The following is a 23,341-nucleotide window of genomic DNA, read 5'->3' as shown; positions in this document are numbered from 1 at the left end:
TTGTCTGCCTGATGCTTGTAATGTATGTATGTGTTTGTCTCCTTTACTAGATTACAAGCATTACTGAAACCATCTTCATTCCTGTATCCTCATGATGCTTGGCACGGCATTTTGCCTGCAGTAGATACCCAGTAAGTGCTGGTGGAATTGGAGTAAATCCATTTTGAATCTTTTTCAAAAGTATCTCCCATAAGAGATAGATACAGAGAAGTCTCCATTGGCAGCCCTTAATTTACATCTCTCTTTTTTTAGAAAAATTAAAAAATCCAAAACCTCAAATGTCTACCCACAGAAGGATATGGAGCCATAGAAGACACAACTTGGGGTGTGGGGCTTGGTTTATGAGGCAGATGGACCCCGAGAGAATTGTTAAAAGAACACAAAGGAGGCTGTGCTGCCTTAGTTTGCACTAGAGTCAGGGTACTGGGAGCTGACCCCCTCCTTTTGCCTTCTGCCTTACACAGCAAAGGCAACAGTCTTGTTCTGTGTTGGCTTGTGACCTTCCGTGTCAAAATCAGCATGGCACAGAGACAGAAGGGCTGGCTTTCCCTAGGGTGCCTGTCAAGATGGACGCATAGATTCTCTTCAGGAAGTTTGCATACACAGGACTCCCAGCAGGAATGCGTGTGCTGCCAGGATCTCTGCTTACCTCCTGCAAGCCTTCTAGCCAATGCTATATTTGCAAAACTGTCTTCATCTTTATGATTGAATTGCCAAGGAGGCTTTGCTTCCCTCCAATACAGTCTAGAAAATGTTTGCATCCTCCTTTACCGAGATGGTTAAAGCCTCAGCCTCCCGCTGCTCTGCTCTCTCAAGTGCTCTGGGAAGTTGCTGGTCATTTCCCGTTCCCCTGACCTGCCCCCTGCTGCTGGCCCAGAACATTGGAAGACCCAGCCTCCCTGTCTCTCCCTTCTTTAAGCAGCAGCTTGGAACGAATACCCTGTGTTTGTATAGTATGTTCCAACCGAGACTTCCAAAGCCCTTTGCAAACATCAGCTCATCATTACTACACCTCTCCCTTTTCTCACCAGGTCATAGCAAGAAAACTGGTGAAAGGTCACAATATATTATGGGATGGGAAAAATCTCATTTGGAATATAAAATAGGAGTTAAAAGATGGGAAAAGTCAGGAAGCCGAAACTCCTGCATAAAATTTAGTCTGGTTCTAAATCAAAATTTTCTATTCTTTGACGTTCCAACAACTTGGCTGTTTTCTTGGTGACATTTCAGGATGGTGCAACTGTTTTATAACACTATTTTGGGGGACAGCTGTCTCACTGTGTTTTGCTAGCCTGATGATATTGAAAACATGAGGAGTTTTTGTAGAACAGATCCATGTACTTATGAAGCCTGTTATAATTCTGACTCAGCTGGTAGGAACTAAGCACCTACCACTTTTATATACTTTGACTTATTCATCTTCCTAATAAATTCTCCATTTTACAAATGAAAAACTGAGGTCTCAAAGATGAGCCAGATCCCTGAGTCCGTACCTCTTTCCCCTGGACCATAGGTCCAGGTTCTGCTAAATTTGGGACCTGTGAAAGGCTTTGCAGATTGTATAAGTTCCCATCTGCCTCTCCACCTCAGTTCCTTGTTTTGGGCCTGGGAACAGTAAAGTGGATTTTGCAGCTTCTAGCTGCTTTGCCTTACTCCTCTGCCTTGGTCTTTGAGTGTCTCTCAACATGAAGTCCAGACTTTCATTCTCTACCCTCAGCCTTTACTGCGTCTGGGCTCATCCTGTCTTAGAACTTAGAAATTCACCTGGCTCTTAGCTCAAGCTCCATCTGTCCTGTCCAGTACAGCCAGATAAAGCCTATTAAGGGTAAGCTCAGATCACCACACAAACCTGCTCAAAACAGGGGCCTGACACCCTCCTATAACCTACCAAAATAAGGAAATTTCACCTTCGGCACCCATAACATAACCGTGGTCTACCCAAAGGTTAATTCCCACTGCACCTCACTACATAGCCTGTGCTCACATTCTAGCCAGGCTTTGTGCTAACACAAGAGATGCTCCAAACCTTGCCGGTTGTTCACTAGGATCCACTTGCACTATTTCCTCTCTCTGGCCTGTTGTTCCCAAACCCTATTTCCACCATCGAAATCCTAGTTTTTCTTCAAAGGCTATTTCGAATGCCACTTCCTTCAAGAAGCCTCCTCTGAGGGCCCATTCCCACATGCGTCCTTTGAATCCCAAAACACTATATTGTCTTACAAATTCATTTTCCGTTATCCTGTAGCATAATTCTTATTGTCTAATCCAAATGCTACTTGTATTGTAAATTTCCGAAACCAAGTCTGTGTGTCCTTTCTTTTTGATTCTTCCACAGCGTGTTGTTTGGTACTCGACACATAATGGACGCTAAATAAATGATTACATGGATGAGTATTTGCACTACTAGATACTCAATAAATAGCTGTCAAAACTGATTTGCCAATGATCCCCAACTCTACCTCTCTTTTGAAGCTCCAGGTTTGTATTCCAGATGCCTTCAAGAATGTATATGGTAACGTCTTACCTTTACCTAGAACATAGCAGGTCAAAAACTTAACTAATGGTTCCCCCCACCATACCCCTCAGCCCAGCTTCACCACTTTTGTCTTTTTGCTTTACAAATCTTCCCAGCTAGTTCTTTTGTAAGAGTGACTTCATATGGGCTGGATGAGCATCAGAAACAACCAGGTAGCCAAGTTCCCAGCACCTAATATCCATGGATTAATTCGCATCACAAAATTATAAGATGTCAGAGCTGGAAGCGACTTTGGTCCAACCCCTTCATTATAGATGAAGAAACCAAACCCCCACGAGGATTTGCAAGCACCAGAGGTATAACTATCACCAGATCCCAGTCTTCTCACTCTTGGCCTAGGTCTCTGTCCTTGTTAGATATGACATGACCTTCTTAAGCTCTTTGGTTTTTACAGGTACTTCAGGTGATTATTTGTCAAGTGACTGCTTGTTTCAGCATCGTTTTTTCCCTGACTCGCACAGAATGACATTTGACAATACAGGCTTGTAGACGCTGTGGCACAGAGCGTGGACAAAGCTGGTGCCTTTCCCAGAGCCATCTGCTAGAGTGTAATGCTTATTAACTCTGCCCCAGTGTCTGATAAGCCTGTTTCTCTAGAAACTTCCTAGCAGTTAGCTGTTAGGAACTTTCCATTTCTAACCCAGCAGTAAACTCAAATTCTCCTCATTTTATCTGGTATCTCTGATACTAGGGTATACAAAGCTAAAGATAACTCAGGATACTTTAGGGCTTTGAATAACCAAAACAGAGTTATTCCAAGCATGATTAGAAATGACCAAAAGTCCATGGAATACAGTTTGAACCAGACAATATGCACTTGAGCTAAATCATCTAAACTCACAGACAGCCTCAGAGTGACACTAATTAGAAATTACTCATGTACATCTGGTCTGCTGAGCTAAATAGAGCCAGAGAGCTCTTCCAGCTGGCTCTTCTCTCTCCCAGGCAGGGAGATGGGAGAGAAATACCACTTTTGTGCACTATTTATGCACTTTACATATGTGCTCTCATTGAATTTGATCTTCTCAATAATGCTGTGTGGTAATATCCTCATTTCACAAATAATAGAAGTGACACATTAAAAATTGTAGTCATTTCCCAGGCTGACGTAACTAGAAGCAGAGCCAGCCTTAAAGTCCAGCTCTGCTTCTGGCTCCAAAGACTGAGCTTTTTCTATTTCACCAATGGGTTCCTTCCTTCCTTCCTTCCTTCCTTCCTTCCTTCCTTCCTTCCTTCCTTCCTTCCTTCCTCCCTTCCTTCCCTTTTCCTCCCCTCCTTCCTTACTTCCTTTCTTTTTTCTTCTTTTTAGAAGCCAAATGCTTTTTTAACTGAAATGATACACAAACCCAAACATATAAAACACGTAAAAGTAAAGCTGCCTTGCTTTATTCATAATTGACAAAAACTGGAAACATCCTAAATGACCATCAACAGGCAAATAAATAAGCCAACTGTGGTACATCCATACAATAGACTATAACTCAGCAATAAAATGAAGTACTGATACACACAGATCGTGGATGAATCTCAAAATACTTAGGCTGAGTGAAAGAAGCCAGACAGAAAAGAATATATACTGTATGATATGTATATACTCGCATAGAAATTGAGAAAAAGCAAAACCAGTCTGTGGTAACAGAAAGCGAATCAGTGGTTGCTCGATGCAGGGGCCCATGTTTAACGGAAGTGGCTGAGAGAAGCTTGGTGCACTTTGGGGCTGATGAAAATGGTTCTGTACGTTGACGTGGTGGTGATATACATATTTGTCAAAACTCATTGAACTTTACACTTCAAATGGGTACAATTTTATTGCGTGTAAATTATACTCCAATAAGATGAGCTTGTTTGTTTTGAGTTTTTAACACATAGCTGCTCTAATTCAGGAGGAGATGCTCAATCCCTCTTAGGCTCCTTAGCGACCCCCAGAGGGATCCGGTTATGCTCAGTGGAAACGTAAGTCTTCAGAAAGCCATGTGACTACCTTAAGCTGCCTCACGCAGCCACAAACATTGCTCAGGCAGTAGAAGCTTTGTAAAGGGCATAAGATCTGTTCATTCTCCAGTAACACTTCAGCCTTCTTACCCAGGGCTGCACAGCTCCAACTAAATCACTGACCAGCTCTATCATCGGCAAGAAGAGGCTTCTGGTCCAGTTTTATTCGCTATACAGAGAAAAGAATGATAATGCAGAATTCCGAGTTAGTAAATGAAATAGGAATTTCATGAATGTGTATGTGTCGTGTGTGTGTGTGTGTGTGTGTGTGTGTGTGTAGGGGTATAAATTTGCTTTGCACAACTTGGACACAGGAAATGTTATGTTTTATTTTCCTAAATCAAATTACATCCGGCTCTCAGTCTGCACTGATCAGAGGAATGAGATGGCAGTGTCAGTTTTTATTGCCTCAGGGCCATGCAGGAATCTGGAGTGTTTATCAGTCCAGGGGATTTAAAGAACTAGCTCTATCCTTGAGTCCACTCTAGTCCCAGCTAGGTGTCCAGTGCACAACCTCTAGTGGTCCATTTCAAAGGTTAGTGGCTTTGATCCTGGGGGGTGGGGGGGGGCAGAGGAACTTTGCATTAGGCCCCCCACATGGACACACCTAGAATTCTGCCTCCCCAGGCCACCTTGAAATCAGGAATGTTGGGTGAGGAGGGCTTGGTCACTGCCACCTCTAGTAGCCCTGACATCCCTCCCTTCCCCTTCACCCTCCTCCAGCCAGGCTGCTTTGATCTCCACCTGTCCTTGGAGGCTTCTCCAGGGCAATCTATCCTAATGCCCCTAATGGGTCTGAAACATAAAAGCTGTCAATAGTGGGGTGGGGTGGGATGTGGAGCAGAAAGGTGGGGGGAGAGGACAGCCCACCCCTGTCTTTCCTTCCTCTGAAGGGAGAAGATAAAGGTTTTTTGCTCTTCCTTGGTGCATCTACAGCAGAAAAAGAAAGCTGAGATGGGAATTAGTTTCTTTATTATAACTCAACTAATTGTGTGTGAGAGTTTGTGTTTGTTCACGATCCATGAAGTAAAGAACCAGGTGGGTCTCATTCACCTTTGTATCCCCTGTACTCAGCTTGAGACAGTACAGGTGATCGATACATATTGGATATTCATGAGTGAATGAATGAATAGGAAATGGCCCAAAGGACACATACCACACAAGAACTGGTTACCTTTGGGAAGTAGAAGTCAGTGGAGGACTATCAATATTATTTATACCCCTGCATTGTTTGTACTGCATAAAATTGTGTTTAGTGATTACATAATGTTTACAGTTTGTATTGAAAAAAACTGTTTAGACTGTAAGTAACAAACCCATGTAAAACTTACTACAATCTTGCAGTAAGAGGGAAGCTGTCTGGAAGCCTTGATTCACATTTGGTAGAGTTATATTATTGGATAATGTAGGGGCAGAAAAATTTTCCTCCTACTCTTCTAGGTTCTTTGGCTGGTCAAATAAGTAAATTGACATAGGACAGATTAACAGGAAAAAAACAAATTAATTTCATATGGACAAGAGCCCCAAAGCTATGAGACTGAAGGATGAATTGGGCAATTGAGGCTTATACATGCCATCCTGAGCTAAGGAATGGGATAAGGGCCTGGGGCTTCAAACAGGAGAGGGTGATTCAAAGGAGGATAGAAGAGCAGATGTTTGGTAATTAGAAGTTCTCCTGCCATACAGATAGGTCTTTTAGATTAAAAGTTATCTCTGGTAATAGCTCTCTTTTGGAGCCAGGCCCCCTATCTAAATTCTTTTAGGTAGTTTAAAGAAGAGATAAAAGTTTTTTCTGAGTCTGTTGGGTCTTGCTTGTCTTTAGCTCAAAATAATCCACATGCGAAACGTGGGCGTATTTAAGGGTGGCATATTCTGCTCCCTTTCAATGAGAAAATGTTAAGATAATCAACATTAAGCCAGATTCAGAAAGGTCAGTGTTTTGTTAAACATCACTAGATATGCCACTGACAGCCGCGTGGGTGACTGGTTTCCCATGACACAACTTAATCTTTCTAAATATAATGAGAAAATTACTTAAATATTTTATCAGGAATAAATTATATTTCCAGGAGGTATTAATTAATATCACTTTGCTTTATACCTTTTCCAGATCAGGTAGAGAATAGTTGTTCTTTTACCTTTCTGAGGTCTTAGCCACCCTACGGAGTTCAGAAGAGAAAGAATATGCAAACTAAAATTCATACAACTCAAAGGAGCCTCCTGGAAGCTATGGGTCCTTCGAATGGCATTGTCATAACAGCATTTTGTTTCCTCTTAACTCATTAGACTACTGTTAGAGGAAGATCTTTGGTTTCTCTGAAAACCCTCAGAGAAAAACTGTGCTGGAGAACCAGGGACACAGATGCCGCTAATCAACATAGACCAGCAGGGAGCAGCAGCCCTCCGCCCTGGTGCTCACTGGAGTTATCCGAGGAATTTGCTCAATGTACCAAGACTCTAACTGAAATTGATGACATCTGAATCTCTGGGGGGGTCCAAGCATTCTATATTTTTTTAAATATTGGCTCTTAAACTCTAGCATGCATCATCTACAGGGCTTTTCAAAACACAGACTGCTGGGCCACTCCCAATGTTTATGAATCTTAGGTCTGGGGCGGGGCCTGAGAACCGGCATTTCTAACAAGTTCCCAGGTGGTGATGATCTAGAATGTTCTAACCCTCATACAATTCTAGTAGATTCTAATACTGGTGTAGAGCAGTAGTTCTCTACTTGGGCTCGCACACCGGAATCACCGGGGCACTTGTTAAACTATACACCTTACCTTATTGCTAAAATCGAAAATGGAACATAACGGTTGTTTACATCATGAGCAATCTTTACTGGAATTGAAGTGGGCTGGTCCAAGAACAAAACAGAAAAGCTTACCCATTGTTGCTTGTGACTGACCATTGCACACAGGATGTTTATTGAAAGACAAAGAAAGGGGCAGGTAGGGGAAGAGAGTGTGGGCTGAGGACAGAATCAGCAGGGTGTCTGGAGCTGGTGGACATATTGTGGAGCGCACTGTCTCTGACAGCCTGGAGGGAAGTTTCTGTAAGTTCACTGAGTCACGTGAGCTTCTTGGTTGCTGTTCCCCGTCACTTTGAGAGCCGTAGTTATGGCAGAATAAGCAGGGCCAGAACCAGGGCAGGCAAGTGAGGCACTTAACTTATGCTCAAAACTGAACCAAAGAATTCAGTGATTTATACAAACGATTATTTTCAAAAATTTTCATTTTAAATTTTAAATAATTATAGACTCAGGAATTTGCAGCAACAGTAGTCCCCCCCATGTTGACATCTTCTATAGCTATAGTACAATATCAAAACCAAAAAAAAACTGACATCAGAACGTGACTGCTAACTAGACTAGAGATGGCCATTTTTTAACCTGTATTCATGTGCATATAGCTGTATAGTTTATGTGTATAGTTGAATGCAACTTAAGATGAGTAATATTTTAATGCAATAACTCTAAAGCTCAAAATTAATGCCAAAAATCCACGATGAGCAAAATATCAAAAATTTAAATAAAGACAGGATCAGGAAAAGCTCTGCTGATCAAATTGGAGCCTAAGGCAAAAGGAAAAATTAGTAACGTTTTGTTAATTGTGGATATTTTCTATTTTTCTATTAATTTTGACAGAGCCAGGAGTGCAGTTTCCAGGCTCTCGGCTTCACGTGGAAAGGTGCTGGCTCGAGTAGTAGATGGCCATCAGCTGTGGCTAGTTGGCCGTCAGCTGTAACCAGTGAGCCATTGGCCACCAATATAACTGCTGTGGCTGAGCTAGCAGCAAATGGTGGCTGGCAAGTGCGGACTGCAGTTAGCAAGGGGTTGGTTGGTTGGTTGTTGGTTGGCAGAGAAGCAGCCAGCGGATTGCGAATCGTGTGGCTCCTGCTTCCTGTGTCTCCAACCCAGCTGCCAGCGAGACTATATAGTGGTATGACTCCCCTATCTATGGCTCTGTTGGGGTTCCTTTTTGGCCTCACCATATCCTGCGTTCTTGTGTGGGGAACGGGAGCAGAGACCCTGCGTGACACATGATGCTGTGAGCAGAGTACTGTGCCGGCCAAGGCTCTCCAAAGGGCGGTGGAGCAGTTTGTGCATATGAACACCCAGTCTCAGAAAGACCAGGAAGAGAAGCTGCCTGAGAGCTGGACCCCCATGGAGGAGTGGGAGGACGTGGATGGTTCTCCAACCAGCATAGGCCGGAGAAAGCAAAGGTCGTTGCGGCCCTGTGGGCTGGGAAGTGCTTGCTGACGCAGCCTGGATGCAGGACTTGTAGTCCCAGGAGGAAACACTTGCTGAGTCTTCTGTGGGAGATGCGGGTGAGGTCAAGGTCGTCCCTCACCCCAGGTTGGGGAGGACTTGGAGCCCTTGCCCTGCGGAGAGGGCACACGTTGTAGAGCCGGTGCACGGCCCTGGCGAATGACTGGACTATGGGGAATTGCCTTCCATCCCTGATTTGATGGACCACTTGACTGCTTGGGAACTTACCACCATGTAGTGGAACTGGCAGAGGTTTGCTTCCTGGGTCTCACCCCGCCGCCACCAGCAAGACTGGTGCAGGAAGACCCCTTGTTGGGGTGCAGGCGGATGTTTACTTTGTGTCTCCACCAGCTGCCATCGAGAATATGTAAGCACCTTGGCTGTAAGCCATTATTGTTCCAGCACGGTACCCTGAGAACCCCTGGCTGTGCCCAGAAAGACTGGCGGTACCCTGAGAAACCCTGGCTGTGCCCAGAAAGACTGGCGGTGCCCTGAGAAACCCTGGCTGTGCCCAGAAAGACTGGCGGTACCCTGAGAACCCCTGGCTGTGCCCAGAAAGACTGGCGGTACCCTGAGAAACCCTGGCTGTGCCCAGAAAGACTGGCGGTACCCTGAGAAACCCTGGCTGTGCCCAGAAAGACTGGCGGTACCCTGAGAACCCCTGGCTGTGCCCAGAAAGACTGGCGGTACCCTGAGAAACCCTGGCTGTGCCCAGAAAGACTGGCGGTACCCTGAGAACCCCTGGCTGTGCCCAGAAAGACTGGCGGTACCCTGAGAACCCCTGGCTGTGCCCAGAAAGACTGGCGGTACCCTGAGAACCCCTGGCTGTGCCCAGAAAGACTGGCGGTACCCTGAGAACCCCTGGCTGTGCCCAGAAAGACTGGCGGTACCGTGAGAAACCCTGGCTGTGCCCAGAAAGACTGGTGGTACCCTGAGAAACCCTGGCTGTGCCCAGAAAGACTGGCGGTACCCTGAGAAACCTGGGCTGTGCCCAGGAAGTCTGGCTGTACTCAGAAAGAGTGGCGGTGCCCTGAGAGCCCTGGCTGTGTCCAGGATATTGCATTCACCTCCAGGTTCCTCGCACAGGGCTCCTTGCGGAAGATGCTTGTCGCGTAGATTGTGAGGCGAGTCCCTGGAGGTGTGAAGTGTGGGGACAGAGCCCCAAAAGCAGTTTCCAGGCTCTCGGCCTCACATAGACAGGTGCTGGCTCAGGTAGTAAATGGCCATCAACTATGATTGGATGGCCATCAGCTGTGGCTAGTTGGCCGTCAGCTGTAACCGGTGAGCCATTGGCCACTAATATAACTGCTGTGGCTACGCTAGCAGCGGATGGTGGCTGGCAAGTGCGGACTGCAGTTAGCAAGGGGTTGGTTGGTTGGTTGTTGGTTGGCAGAGAAGCAGCCAGCGGATTGCGAATCGTGTGGCTCCTGCTTCCTGTGTCTCCAACCCAGCCGCCAGCGAGACTATATATAGTGGTATGACTCCCCTATTCATGGCTCTGTTGGGGTTCCTTTTTGGCCTCGCCATATCCTGCGTTCTGGTGCGGGGAGCGGGAGCAGAGACACTCCATGACAATGCCTCACTCCTCACGCTGCCCCAGCCCGTGGCATCAGGGCTCCGTGGCAGTTAGGGATCTTTGTGGGACCTGCTGAACACAGGAGAGGAGGAAAGGAATCTCTTCCTGCCCCTCTTGTCTGCCGCCATCTGCTCTGTTTTGGGGCCAAGCGGGGTGGTGCTGGCACTGTGATTCAGCCTTAATTATATGCTGCAAGACATAGGGCTTCCTTCTTGAGGCCAGATGGATCACAGCAGTGTCGCTGTCCCTCCTTCTACCCTCCTGGCCTCTTCTGAGAGGAGTGTACCTCTGCACCCAGCTAAGCCAACATTGGCCAACTAAGGCAGCCCAACATATTTACTTTTCCCCCCTTCCTTCTCTTCCCTGATAGTAATTGAAATCACACGCCGTCCGCTAGAAGCAGATTGACTACTTATTTTAGCATGGGGGTGGGAGTGAAAGGTGGAATCCTAACTTTGGAGGCTGAAGCATTTGATTAATCTGTTAGGCTGAACATTGTCGTTTCTGAGAAGTTATAGTGATTGCAGAGCTGTCTTTTATCTCAGAGTGAGCAGAGAAGTCAGGGGTCTGCCCAATTTTCCATCCAAGATCAAGGACAATTACATTCAGTAAATACATTTAAAAGGACAGTGGGAGAGAAAACAAGTTTGTTTGAGCACATCCCATGTGTCAGCAATTAACAAAAGGTTCTAATGTAACGGCATTAAGAGCTAAATGCCAAAACAAGTATAAGTATGATGGAAGTAACTCTTACTCAACATAAGGCATTTTCTGAGCACTTGCTGTGTGCAAAGCAGTGTCCTGGGACTACAGATGTTTATATCAGGTATTTTTTGACCCCTGGGGCTGGCAACCTACAGAAGGAAGACCACGTGGGGAGGAAAAATTTTCCCTTCCTTTCTACAGTAGGTTCTTTAACTGGTCTGATAATTAAATTGACATAAGACAAAAGAATAGGAGAAAAACAAATGTAATCGCATGTGTATGGGAGCCCTATAAAAATATGAGATACAAGAGGCAGCCAGGTAATTGAGGCATATATACCATCCTGAGCTAAGGAAAGGGGCGTGGGTCTGGGGATACAAACGGGAGGAAGGCCTTTCACAGGGAGGCAGAGGAGATGTTTGTAAATCAAAGGTTGCCCTGTTATACAAATAAGTTTCTTAGTTAAAAAGATACATCTGGTAATAGCTCTCTTCCTGGTACAGGCCACCTTTCCAATGTAAATTTAGATCCTTGAAGGGAAGGTAAAGAGCTTTCCTGAATCTCCTGGACTTTGATTGCCTTTAGTTAAAAATAATCTTTATGCCAAGGAGACACATTTTGGGGCAGCACAATCTGTTCCACTTCAACCAACACAAACATGAATAATTCTAACCCTAGGCTGACCAGGGCAGTGCACACCTCTTGCTAAGGAAAGCGTTGGCAGCAAGTGTGTGCTCTGACAAGGGGTGGAAAGCAGCCAGGGAAAGAGATAGCTCATGCTTCGTTCAGCTATTTATTGTCTGTCCTGCTATTTGCAAGTATGCCATACTTGTGTTGATTTTATCACTTGGTGTTGTTTCACAAATAGAAGGCTAAGTTCTTATTCTGACCAACAGGCCTTTGTAAGCTCATGCACAAGAAGAGATTTAAAACTCCTGGAGACTCAGTAATTCTGACAATATCATTGTTAGTTGTCCCCGATATTTTGGGGACACAATTGATTTTTAAATCCAAATAACAATGGAAAGTGAGGAGAGGAATCAGAAGGGAAAGAATAGTAACTGATGGAGTTACTGTCTTCCTACAAGAGTTTAGCTAAGTCTTTTGACCAACATCTATCTAGTAGAGGCAAGAAAGAGGGCTGGCAATCCTCAGTTGTCTTGTCCTTACCAGCGCCCAGGTCACTCTCTCTCCAGGACGCTCCCCCACTTCTGAAGGGCATTCATTATATGCTTATACCATGTGTAACTAGTACAAGAGGATATGGGCACGATACCCCCAGAATTCTGAATGAAATGAAAAATGTAAATGCAATCAGTAGTCATAAGGATGTAAAGCACAGCATGGGCAATATAGTCAATAATATTATAATAACTATGTATAGTGTCAGATGGGTGTTAGATCAATCAGGGTGATCACTTCGTAAGTTACATAAATGTCTAATCACCATGTTATACACTCAAAACTAATATAACATTGTATGTCAACTGTAATTGAAAAAATTAAATGCAACCGGTAAAAGATCCCATCTGAGAAACTCCAGAGACAGTCTGTTCTAGAAATGCGTGACTGGAGATTTAATAAAAGCACATATTGTATAAAGAAAGAGTTAGCAGGAGGGAAGGGTCAGCCTGAAGTTTACAAAAAGGGGGGTGAGGCCCAGCTCTGAGCAGGAAGAAGTGCCATAATCAACCAACAGGAGCAGTGTGGTGGCTTTGATGGGTAGAACCACATAATAAAGCTGACTAGTTGGGCTTCCAGGACAGGAACCGCAGGCCATTCACACTATACAGATTTACCTTGTCCTGTGTATTAGTTTCCCATGAATACTATAACAAATGATCACAAACTGGGTGGCTTAAAACAACAGAAATTTATTTCCTCACAGTTCTGAAGACTAGAAGTCAGAGAAATCAAAGCATCAGCAAGGCTGTGCTTCCAATGAATCCTTCCTTGCTCTTCTAGTTTCTGGTGGTTTGGGGTGTTCTTGGCTTGTCGCTGCATCACCCCCATCTCTGCCTCCATCCTTGTATGACCTTCTTTGTGTCTGTTTCTCTCCTGTTTCTCTGCATGACCTCTCCTCTTCTTATAAAGATTCAAATATTGAATTTAGGTAGGCCCCACCCTAATCTAGTATGACCTCATTTTAACTTAATTACATCTGCAAAGACTTTATTGCCAAATAAGGCCACATTCTGAAGTTCTGGGCAGAGGTGAACTTTGGAGGGACATTATTTACCCCGATTCCACATTCACTGAGCAATGTTCTGATTTTGTTCTGTTGAGCTGACCACATTGACCTATCGCTTGGTAGTTAAGATTCTTGAAGTATCATTCTGGATTTATACAATAGATGTGTTTTACTAAATGTCTGCAGTCACGCCTTCCCAGACCAGACTCTGGAGTTCCTCAGATGGGGATTTTCTCCCGTTGCACTCATTATTTCCTTGGCAGCATTAATAAGAGCTTCATGCAGACAAATATGCCACGTTAGTTCGATTTGCTGATGTACGTCCTCACACTGAGCACAGTGCCTGGTATACAGTAGTTCAATTACTTTGTTGAATAAATAGTAATAACTGACATTGTAGGGGAGCAGCGCTACATTTCTCGATCCTTTCTACTGCCCCCATCAATTATCCCATTTTCTTCCATCTTCAGTTTCTTGCTCCCTTCACTCCATAAACATGCTCAAGTCTTCCCATCCTAAAAGTTCTTTCCTTGATCCTGCTATTCTCCCCAGATGTCATTCCTTCTTTCCTTTTCCTGACAAGAAGAATGTCTGTTGTTGCTGTGAGCAGGAGGCAATTCCCGTCTGGTGTGAGACGTTCTCTGTGTGGTAGGAGGAGTGATTGGGAAGATGGAGCCCAGAGGGCACCCCTGGAGGGCAAGAACACATTTAACACTGTTTTCTGACTCGACTCAAATTTGGCTTTGACCCTGACCCCTGTTTATCATACTCTTCAGTAGGTAGAGAGTATCCTAGCAACTAACATTTACTACCCACACACTCCTTTATTATTTATTTATTTTCCCCACTCACTCCTTTAGTATGGATTCTGCTCACACCAGTCTGTCACTGGTGTCACTATTAGTCTCATAGACAACAACACAGGTCTGTTGGAACCTGGAACCATTATGCTGTACTGCTTCTCCAATTCATGGTTTGGTAGGGAAGAGACACAACGTCAGTTGGGAGTTCATCTCATTGCAAGTAATAGAGTATTCAACTTAACAGTGTCTTCAATACAATAACATTTACTGTTTACTTAACAGAGGTAGGCTATTTGGGGTTTGTTTAGCAGTTTAATAATGTCATCAAGGACCCAGGTACTTTCAAACCACCGTCAGTATGACATTTTGTCCTCATGTTTGTTGATTACTAGTCACAAGATGGCTGCAATTGCGCCAAATATCATGGCCTCAACACTGCATTCAAAAGCAGGAAGCAGCAAGAAAGGAAGCAGGCAGAAAAGGACTGTCTTTTAGCAGGGAGACAAGCATCTTCACACAAATTCCCCAATAGTGTCATGAGCCAGAGCTAAGATATGACTACTGGTCTCAGCTTTATTTTTTCCTCTGGCTTCCTAAACATAGGCATTTCTCTTATTTCTTCAGGCACACTTAAATTTATAATTTATATGATTATAAATTTTATAATCAACTTTACCTCCAGGAGATCAAGATCCCTGTCGATCTAGTCAGTTCCAACATCCCATATCTAGATGCCTCTTGAAGGCAGGCAACTGGGGAGCGGGGATGTGTGGAAACTGAGCATTTGCTCAAGGGATCAAATCATTCAAAAGAGACTGAGATGCCACTGTTTGGCAAGCTTAAAGTTCAGGTGTACTTTCCTGTTACCCAGAGAGTGAGAGCTCATTTGAAAATCCAGATTGGTTATGGAGAAATAAAAAAGATACATTTTCTTTGTATATTAGCTTCGGAGCGTGAGTAAATTTGTGATGCTGCTCCTTTTTCTCTTGATTTTCTTATTTCTCTCAATAGCATAACCATTCTCCTTCTCATCCAGATGGGAAATCTCAGGGTTATCTTCACACATTCTCCTTTAAGCTCCTCCCCCAATCAGCCATTAAGGCTTGTAGGTTCCATCTTCACAACATCTTCATATTTTCTAGGGTAACAAATCAGCAGGACCTCAAAGCTCTAACCATGTGGTCCCACTGGCACCCAGATATAATTTTCAAAAGAAACACATTCTTTCCAGAGCCAACTCCATGTGTATATATGCACACACACACATACTCTTTTAACCAATTAACCGTCAGGGGTAAAATATACCAAAATCCCATCATGATCTCTGTTCACTATGTAGCATAAATATTGATGCTGTTTGTTGTACAATTGTAGAACAAAACAATATGCCTTCTACAGACTTGGGCCAGTCATAGTTAAAAATCCATTTTCTGTGGGCTGCAGATAGAGCTCTCTTTAATAAATATCTGTACACATATTCAGAGTTTAAAAATTAGTGTGTTCTTTCTGGGACCATTTTTAGAATCTAAAAATACTATCAGATTCTACTCCTGGATGTATAGCCAGGGTAATCAGCACACATGTCCACCAAAAGACACGTACGAGTATGTTCATAGCAGCTTTAGTTGTAATAACTCCATCACAACCCAAATGTCCACCAGGGAGACAACGGATAAATAAATTGGAGTGCGTTCATCCGGTGAAATCCTACACAGCAATAAAGAGATCAGACTACAGCTAAATGCATCAATATGGAAGACTCACAGATGTAAGCATGGGCCAGAGGAGGAGACAAAAAAAAAAGAGTACATACTACCTAGTTCCATTTTTATGAAGTTCAAGACAGTTCAGGACACCACGTGTGATGATGAAATCAGAATAATAGTTATGGGAGGGGGCATAGTCTGGGAACCTTCTGGAGGGTTGGAGATATTCTATATCTTCCTCTGGGTGGTGTTTATCTGATTGTACAGCTATGCAAACATTCATTGAGTTATATATTTAAGACTTATACGCTTTATGTACACGTATGCTATACTTAGTAACAAAAAATCTCATAGACTCTCCCTTCTCCAAACCCCAAATATAGCAAACTCCTCTGTAATCCCCTGATTCCCAAATTTCTGGCACAGGAAGAGTCCTGTTCTCACACACCACCAGGAGTCCTAGGCCTTCAAGTATTCTATGCAATGGTGCCCCCTAGAGCACAAAACAGAGCTATATTTTACATTCCAGTTAAAATGGAATTTCTCAGCTTGTTGTTTCCCATCTACCCCCATCACCATGCGAGTGAGGGAAATCTGGCTCAGTTTATGGATCAGGAACATGACAGAGTGAGACTGGAACTCCCGCACGGGAAAACAGAAGCTCTCATGGCAAGCACACAGCTGCTTCACAGACACTGTCATCCTATGAATGACTTTATCCTTCCCGCCCTCAGCACTGTGCCTGAAATCAGAATCAATGAACAAATGAATGGATGGATGGATAAAACCTTACATCCTCAGTCACACAGTTTAATTATCATTCCTAAGTGCATGTTTTCTTTGTGGGAAGTCCTCAGGGCTCATGATTAGAACAAGCCTCTCTTATCTCCTCCCCCTCCAATTCTTTTGTATCTTTGATGAAATATAATTATATCTAAGTGGTATTTTTCTCAGTGTTCTTCCTTGTTGAAATACATCTTGTTCTCATGATTTGTGTCCCATGGTGAAATTTTCCAGTGGTAAGAACTTGCGTATAATCTCCCATGTTCTTCTCACGGCAATTGGAACATTAACAATTAGAGTCAAGTTAGTTTAAAAATACACAAAATATGTGGATATTGGGATTTCTCACCAAAGCTTAATGTAAAACTCAAACTGTCAAGCTTTTCCCTCTGAGAAAAACGAACTTCTCTTTGAGAGCCAGCTGTGCCCAGGCCCTGCCACCGAGGGAAGTGGAGTGGGATAACTAGGATTTTTTTTCCCCGACTGGTGGAGGCTCAGCCTAGGACTGCAGAAGAGAATTGTTTGGTCCAAGGCTGCTGCTGTATCTCTAGAGTTTGTTAGGAATGTTTTTGAAAACATACTTCTATCCCCACATAAATGTTTCTGACGTCCTTCGGCGACAGGCTAAGGAAGGAAGATCAATCTTTGCCACTTCCTAGAACATTCTTTCCACTGTACCTTACCCCTATCCTAACCCTCCAGAGAACTGGACTCCTGCTGTATGTTGGATTAGAACCAGCACTTAACCTCAGCACACTGACATTTTGGGCAGGATAATTCTTTGTTGTGGGGTTTTCTTGTGCACTGCAGGGTGTTCAGTAGCGTCCTGGCCTCTACCCATTGGATGCCAGTTGCACCTCTCTTCCCAGAGTGACAGCCAAAACGTCTCCAGACATTGCCAAATGTCCCGTGGGAGACAAAATGGTCCCCAGTTGAGAAGTACTGGATTAAACTGATCAGATATGAGGGCCAACACTAAAATCCAGGAACCCGACTACCATTCATTTCTGCCCCATACAATTTCCAATACCATTTTACTGATAAGCAACTGGGAGGAGAGCAGTAAAACATCAGCTCTATGGCTCCATGATAGCCCCTGGGGTGGGGAGGGGTGGGGGGGTAGAGGCTAGCAGATACAAGAAAAGAGAGTAACAAAATTCAACGTTGATGACAATATTTTCGTGTCCATAGAGGATCGCTGAGTTGGTGAGATCAAAGAGCATGTTTAGCAAAACTTTCTGAATTTAATCTAAAAGCTTTAACGTCTCCTTTGTGGTCACTCTGATGTAGAATGAAGGGAACCTGGAAGCTCCTTAATTAGACGTTTTCTGTGATTCAGTTTTTGGATGTCAAAGACTACCCAGTGTTTCTGCAATGCCTGCAGAGCCCAAGAGCCCCAGTGGGGTGTGGTAGCAGCGAGCAGGTGCGGCCAGGCTAGGAGATGACCCCTAACCCTGTATGGGCTGCACACTTCCTGGGCCCATGATGCTCTCACTGCTGGTTCATGTCCGCGAGTCTGAGCTTGCCAGAATGACTGTGGTGACCTGACTTTGTCTGACACTACACTAGGATGATGGAAGTGGGGGCAGTTAGAAGGGATAGGTTTTCAGATTCAGTATGTCTTGAAGACAGAAAAAATATGAAGGTGGTGGATTGGATCCAGGGTGGAGAAGAATTAACAGGTAGAGTTTGAATAGATACTTGTTGAATGAATGATTGTCTTTTAAAATTGTTGTGCTCTGAGTTTTTCTTCATTTCACTAGAGTCAGAAAGGAAAAAAACAAAAAAACGAAATCCAAACCCAGCATGCTTTCTCAAAGCATCAGGTTGGAGAACAGGAAACAGGCCAAGGTGGTTGATATATAATCTTTAGAGATCTGTGCAAGGCAGGTTTTACCCAAATGTGTACTTAATAGTAATATGGCACTTACGTACCAGGTGAATGATGAGTCATAAATGTGCTTACTGACAGGCCTGGTGAAGTCACACACAAAACTCACACACATAAACACAGAGTTCTGAGCGTAGCTCCCTTCTTTTTTTCCTCCCCCTCCCCCTCCCTCTCCCCTTCCTCTTTTTTCTCCCTCCCCCTCTCTTTTTCCTTCTTTGTTGTACTGATGTCAGAGTGGGGTGATGTGGAATGTGGCCCAAGACTGAGGAGTATCTGAGTCAGAGGGCTTCAGTTTTAAATTTGGGACAGTGCCGGACAAATTGGGATGGTTGGTCACCCTGGTTATAACAGACTCAGAATTTTCAAACCCAAAAGGAGCATAGAATTCACCTAGTCTGTGGTTCACATTCCGGTGACACGTTAGAATTACCTGGAGAGCTTAAAAAATATATGTGATCCCTGAGCCTTAGAGGAGACCAATTCAAATCAGTAGTTTTTAAAATTTCGCTCCCCAAGGTAGCAGTGAGAACAACTGATCTCATCCAACTCTTTACCTGAGGAATTTGATGCCAAAGAAAGTAGTTTTGTCTAAGGTCATATAATTAATTAGGGGCAAAACTCAGGGTTCCTGACTCGTAGGCCAGTGTTCTTTCTATACATCACAGCCCTTTTGTAGATCATAATTACTGATTAGTTACCTGCGGTCAACTGCCTGCCGGGTACTGTTAGGGCAACTGATCCACATACCACCTGTCTGGCCCTCAATGAAACAGACCCTTGAGCGTCTGGCCATGTGCACTCATGGTTGAAACTCAGTACTCCCTTTTCTTGCTCCCTTTCAACTTTCCTCCCTACCACCTAGTATGTTCCTAAGTCCTCCCAGCTCCTGAGAAATTCAGATTCAGCGCCTGTCCCTTGCCCAGGGATCCCCATTGTCCCTGTTTACAGATTTGGCCTTAACTGCTTTGACTCCAGCACTCTCCCAGGTGAGTGGACACCTGGGATCACTCACCTGGATCCAGGAGCTCACCTCAGCAGCAGCCTGTTGGGCCAGCACCCCCACCAGGAGGGCTAAGACGAAGCTCCTTTTATTACAGAGATTGTTCTACAAAATAATTGTTCTACAATTTTGTAGAACAAGTGAGATTTGCAGCAACTTGTAATATAAGCCCCCTCCTTGTTTTCTATGCCAGGGTAAGCCTGGCTGTCTCACCACTTGCTATAAAGCACTAAATAAGCACCACTACTGAAGATGTAGTGTCTAGAATGAAGTAACACCTCGGAGAGTTTAGGGTTGAAAAGCCAAACCTCAGGCCTGGCAAATCTGACCAGGAGTGGCCCAATGGTTACCCTGACCAGGAAAACGTACTGAAAAATGATGGTGGTGATGATGAAAATAGTGAAGGAAGTTTGTGTCATTCAAATGGAATGAAGTAAAGCCTTAGAAAACCAACAGAAAAAGAACAAGTAAAGAAGGAAATGAAAAGAGTTGAAATAAATTTCTAGGTCCAAGGTGAAGCCATTCCTGCCTGGGCCATATCAGCAACCTGAAACATAAATAACGTTTGTGTCCCTGTAATACTTCACTCAACCAAAAATGCAGTATATTCAGCCAGCGAATCCACAAACACCAAGCCACTTTGGGTCTTGTCACCCCAAACAAGGGCGACTCTGTGGCCCCAGCCAATCAGATATTTTCTGTTTGTCTCTTCCTTATTCTTTATCCTATAAAAGCTTCCTGCCTCTGCCCTGTGCCCCACATTTTGTAGTTCTTGGAAAAGAAAAAGTCCACTTCATGAAGTGTTAAAGTTTGTTTGTACCACCTAAATTGTCTTCTTTAATCATTTTTTAACAGAAGAGCAGTGAGAAAAACCCTCTCAACCAGGGGCCTCCATGCTGGACTCCACACCCCTCTCCCTTCCAATACCAGAGATGGTTGCCAAAGGACACGCGGTTCTAGGGCCTCCTATGGCTTTGGGTCCTTGTGGTCAAGGGCACCATCACGGCCCCTCCTCCTTGTTTGCAGTGGCTTAATGTGGTTCGCTCCACTGCCATCCAGTGTTTTCCCCTGGTCCTTGTGGTTGCTTAACTTGGAAGAGGATACTGGTCAGTGGTCTGTAAACTTGACCACCCTTCAAAACCACGTGGGCCCGGTTCCAGACCCACAGAACCAGGATTCCTGGGGAAGCCATCCAGGAATTCGTGTTGCTCAAAAGCGCCCCACGATGACAGGGAAGCACAGGTAGTTTGGGGAAATGCTGTTGTGTGGTAAGTTTAGAGATGGCTTCTGTCTATTCAAACCCGCCTTCCTGCAATAAACGCCAGGGTCCCAATGGTGGGTGCTTCCACCTCTGTGACGTGTCTGATTCCAACGCTGTCATGGGCATCGATTTACTTACCTTAAGTTCTCCAAGCTGTGAGTTTGGAGCCACTGCCAGTTTGTACTTCCTTCCCTGAGAACTGTGTGCGAATGGGTGGGGCTGTTAGACCAACAACCCACTGCCTTTTATTGCTTAGTTATGGATTTAGGCAGGTTGTTTGCATTTTGAATTTAAAAATTAAGGAACGAATATCTATAGCATACATCCTTTAAAAGGAGCAGGTTGGCATAAGTCTGCAGTGTCATCTCCTATCCACCAGGGGGCTCCCAAGTCCCATACTTAATCTTCAGCATCACTTAGTCCTTGCTCCTGGCCCTAGCCCTCCGCCAATGCCAAACCTGGGGAAATAAATTGCCAAGGACTCCCAGGAGCCCTTGACTTTCCTGGTTTGATCTCAGGAAAGAATCTGACACTTATTTACAAGCCATGATTTTCATCTCTACGGATAGTAAGAAATGTTGCTGTCTGGAGGATGTCATACGTGTGAGCAGTACAGCGGAAGAAAAAGGGTTGAGAGACTTTGGATGAAAGTGCTACCCCTCTCAGGGCCTTTGGATTTAATACATTTTAAACCAAAATAAAGAATTAACTTATTAAAATTCATTTAAATTAACTTATAAAAATAAGTTTTAAACGAAATTAAGAATTATTTTTAGAGTGAAATGTTAGCCATCAAAGGATAGGAGCTTATTTTGGAGGGCAGTGAGAATTTGAAGTTCAGGCACTGAAATTCCAGACCTTCTAACTCATATGAACACCAGCACTCATCACTAATTCGTCCCACTAAGCATCCCCACTGGTGGTAAGAAGAAGATCTGAGTATCTGAAATTCTAGTAATGCTGGCTAGACATAGAGACCAACAAGCTGCAGCGAAAATGACTGAGGTGAAATATAAGGAAGGACCCAGAGAACAGAGAATAAATCCTTGTGGGTGACTGAGGCGAGATAGAGTTGACGAGCCTTCAGAAGGCAGGGTGTGTGTCCTCTCCACTATCATTTCTGTAGAAAATGAAACACTCTGGTTAACGGGGTAACTTATTAAGTGGTATGGTACATGATTCTGCCACCATCTAGCTGTGTGACACCAGACAGAGTGGGTGTCAGATACCAGACTCCACCTCCTGGGGTTCAGTTTCCTCACTTGTAAAATGGTGCTCGAGGGGTTAACTGTCACAGGTAAACTTTTCACAGCAAAAGGACAGTTCCCTAAGACTTAGTTTTTTCTAATCTAAACTCCTTGCTCTTTAATCGTTTCTCAAAAGACTCCTTTCTAGATCCTGGGTCTCTCGACTCCCCCTGGATGGACATATTTAACTTTCTTAAAACATGTTGCCCTAAACAAAGACGGTGTTCCAGATGGCTCTGGCAGCAGAGCTGCTGCCCTGGACGCCATTCTTACACTCTTAATGCTGTGTAATTGTTTTCTTTGTGATAAAGGCAATTAAGTGAATACTCCCAATATAATGTAGTTTTTCTAATTTTGTAAGATTTTTTTTTCTTTTTAGAAATAATAAAATCATACATAAGACAACCCCTTTTCCTGTTTGTTTGATGTCTGCTTTCACCAAAAGTCTAAACTGAAGAGAATTTGTGGTTTCTAGAGTGGGATGGAGACAAGCTGGGTGGATTTGGGGGGACAAAGGGAGCTGTAAAGAGAGACAGGCAAGAGATTCCCAGAGGCTGGCTAGTTCCCTCAACAGCAAGGATTACTCTCCTGAAGTCCTGAAGTGGCACATTCTACAGAGGTGGCCTCTTTAGGGGGCAGCTGCCCCCCCCTTGAGGCGGCTCAGAGAGCTGGGGATGCTATCACCCAGACCCTGAGTCCTGGCAGAGTCCTGAGGTTTCAACCAGGCAAAGGGTAGCAGAACTGCCACTTCCAAGGGACCATGTGGGGTGGCCACTGACTCACGCACTGTGATCAAAATGGACTGGAGGCTATAAGGTCTGCCCTATATTTTGGAATCACAAAAGCCTTCTCAATTCTTTTGCTACCCTAGGCAAGAGGATGGAGCGACTGTAATGACTGAGACTAGATTTCCTGCCAATTTAGTGGAATGGCAAGTTTTATTTTAATTGATTTATTGAAAATAAAGAAAGGTGACACTCTGGCATGCCTGAGTTAATGGCTAATTTATTCCTGAGACAGTTGTGAATTCACAGCAGGCCTGGAACACAATTCGGATGGATAGGAAATCAATGTCTGATCATTTCCTTCCTCCTTTCATTCAAGCAACATTTAAAGCATTTGTATGTGATAGCTAGTGGCGACACAGTAGGTGAGATACGGGGATGAGAGAACACAGCCCCATCCTCAGGAGCCCACAGTCTAGGATGGGAGACAGGCAGGTAAGCAGCCAGGTGGTAGGAGGGGTTCTCTGAGACAGGTGGGGCATGAGCAGGGGACAGAATCCTGCCTCTTAGGCCAGAACTCTTTTCATTACATGTTGGTACCTTACTGAGTACCACCTGGTGTTTGAAAGTTGCTAACGCTACACAGTGGGGGCTT

This window comes from Rhinolophus sinicus, linkage group LG04, assembly GCF_036562045.2.
Source record: "Rhinolophus sinicus isolate RSC01 linkage group LG04, ASM3656204v1, whole genome shotgun sequence".
Taxonomy (NCBI): domain Eukaryota; kingdom Metazoa; phylum Chordata; class Mammalia; order Chiroptera; family Rhinolophidae; genus Rhinolophus; species Rhinolophus sinicus.
This window is presented reverse-complemented; position numbering follows the sequence as displayed.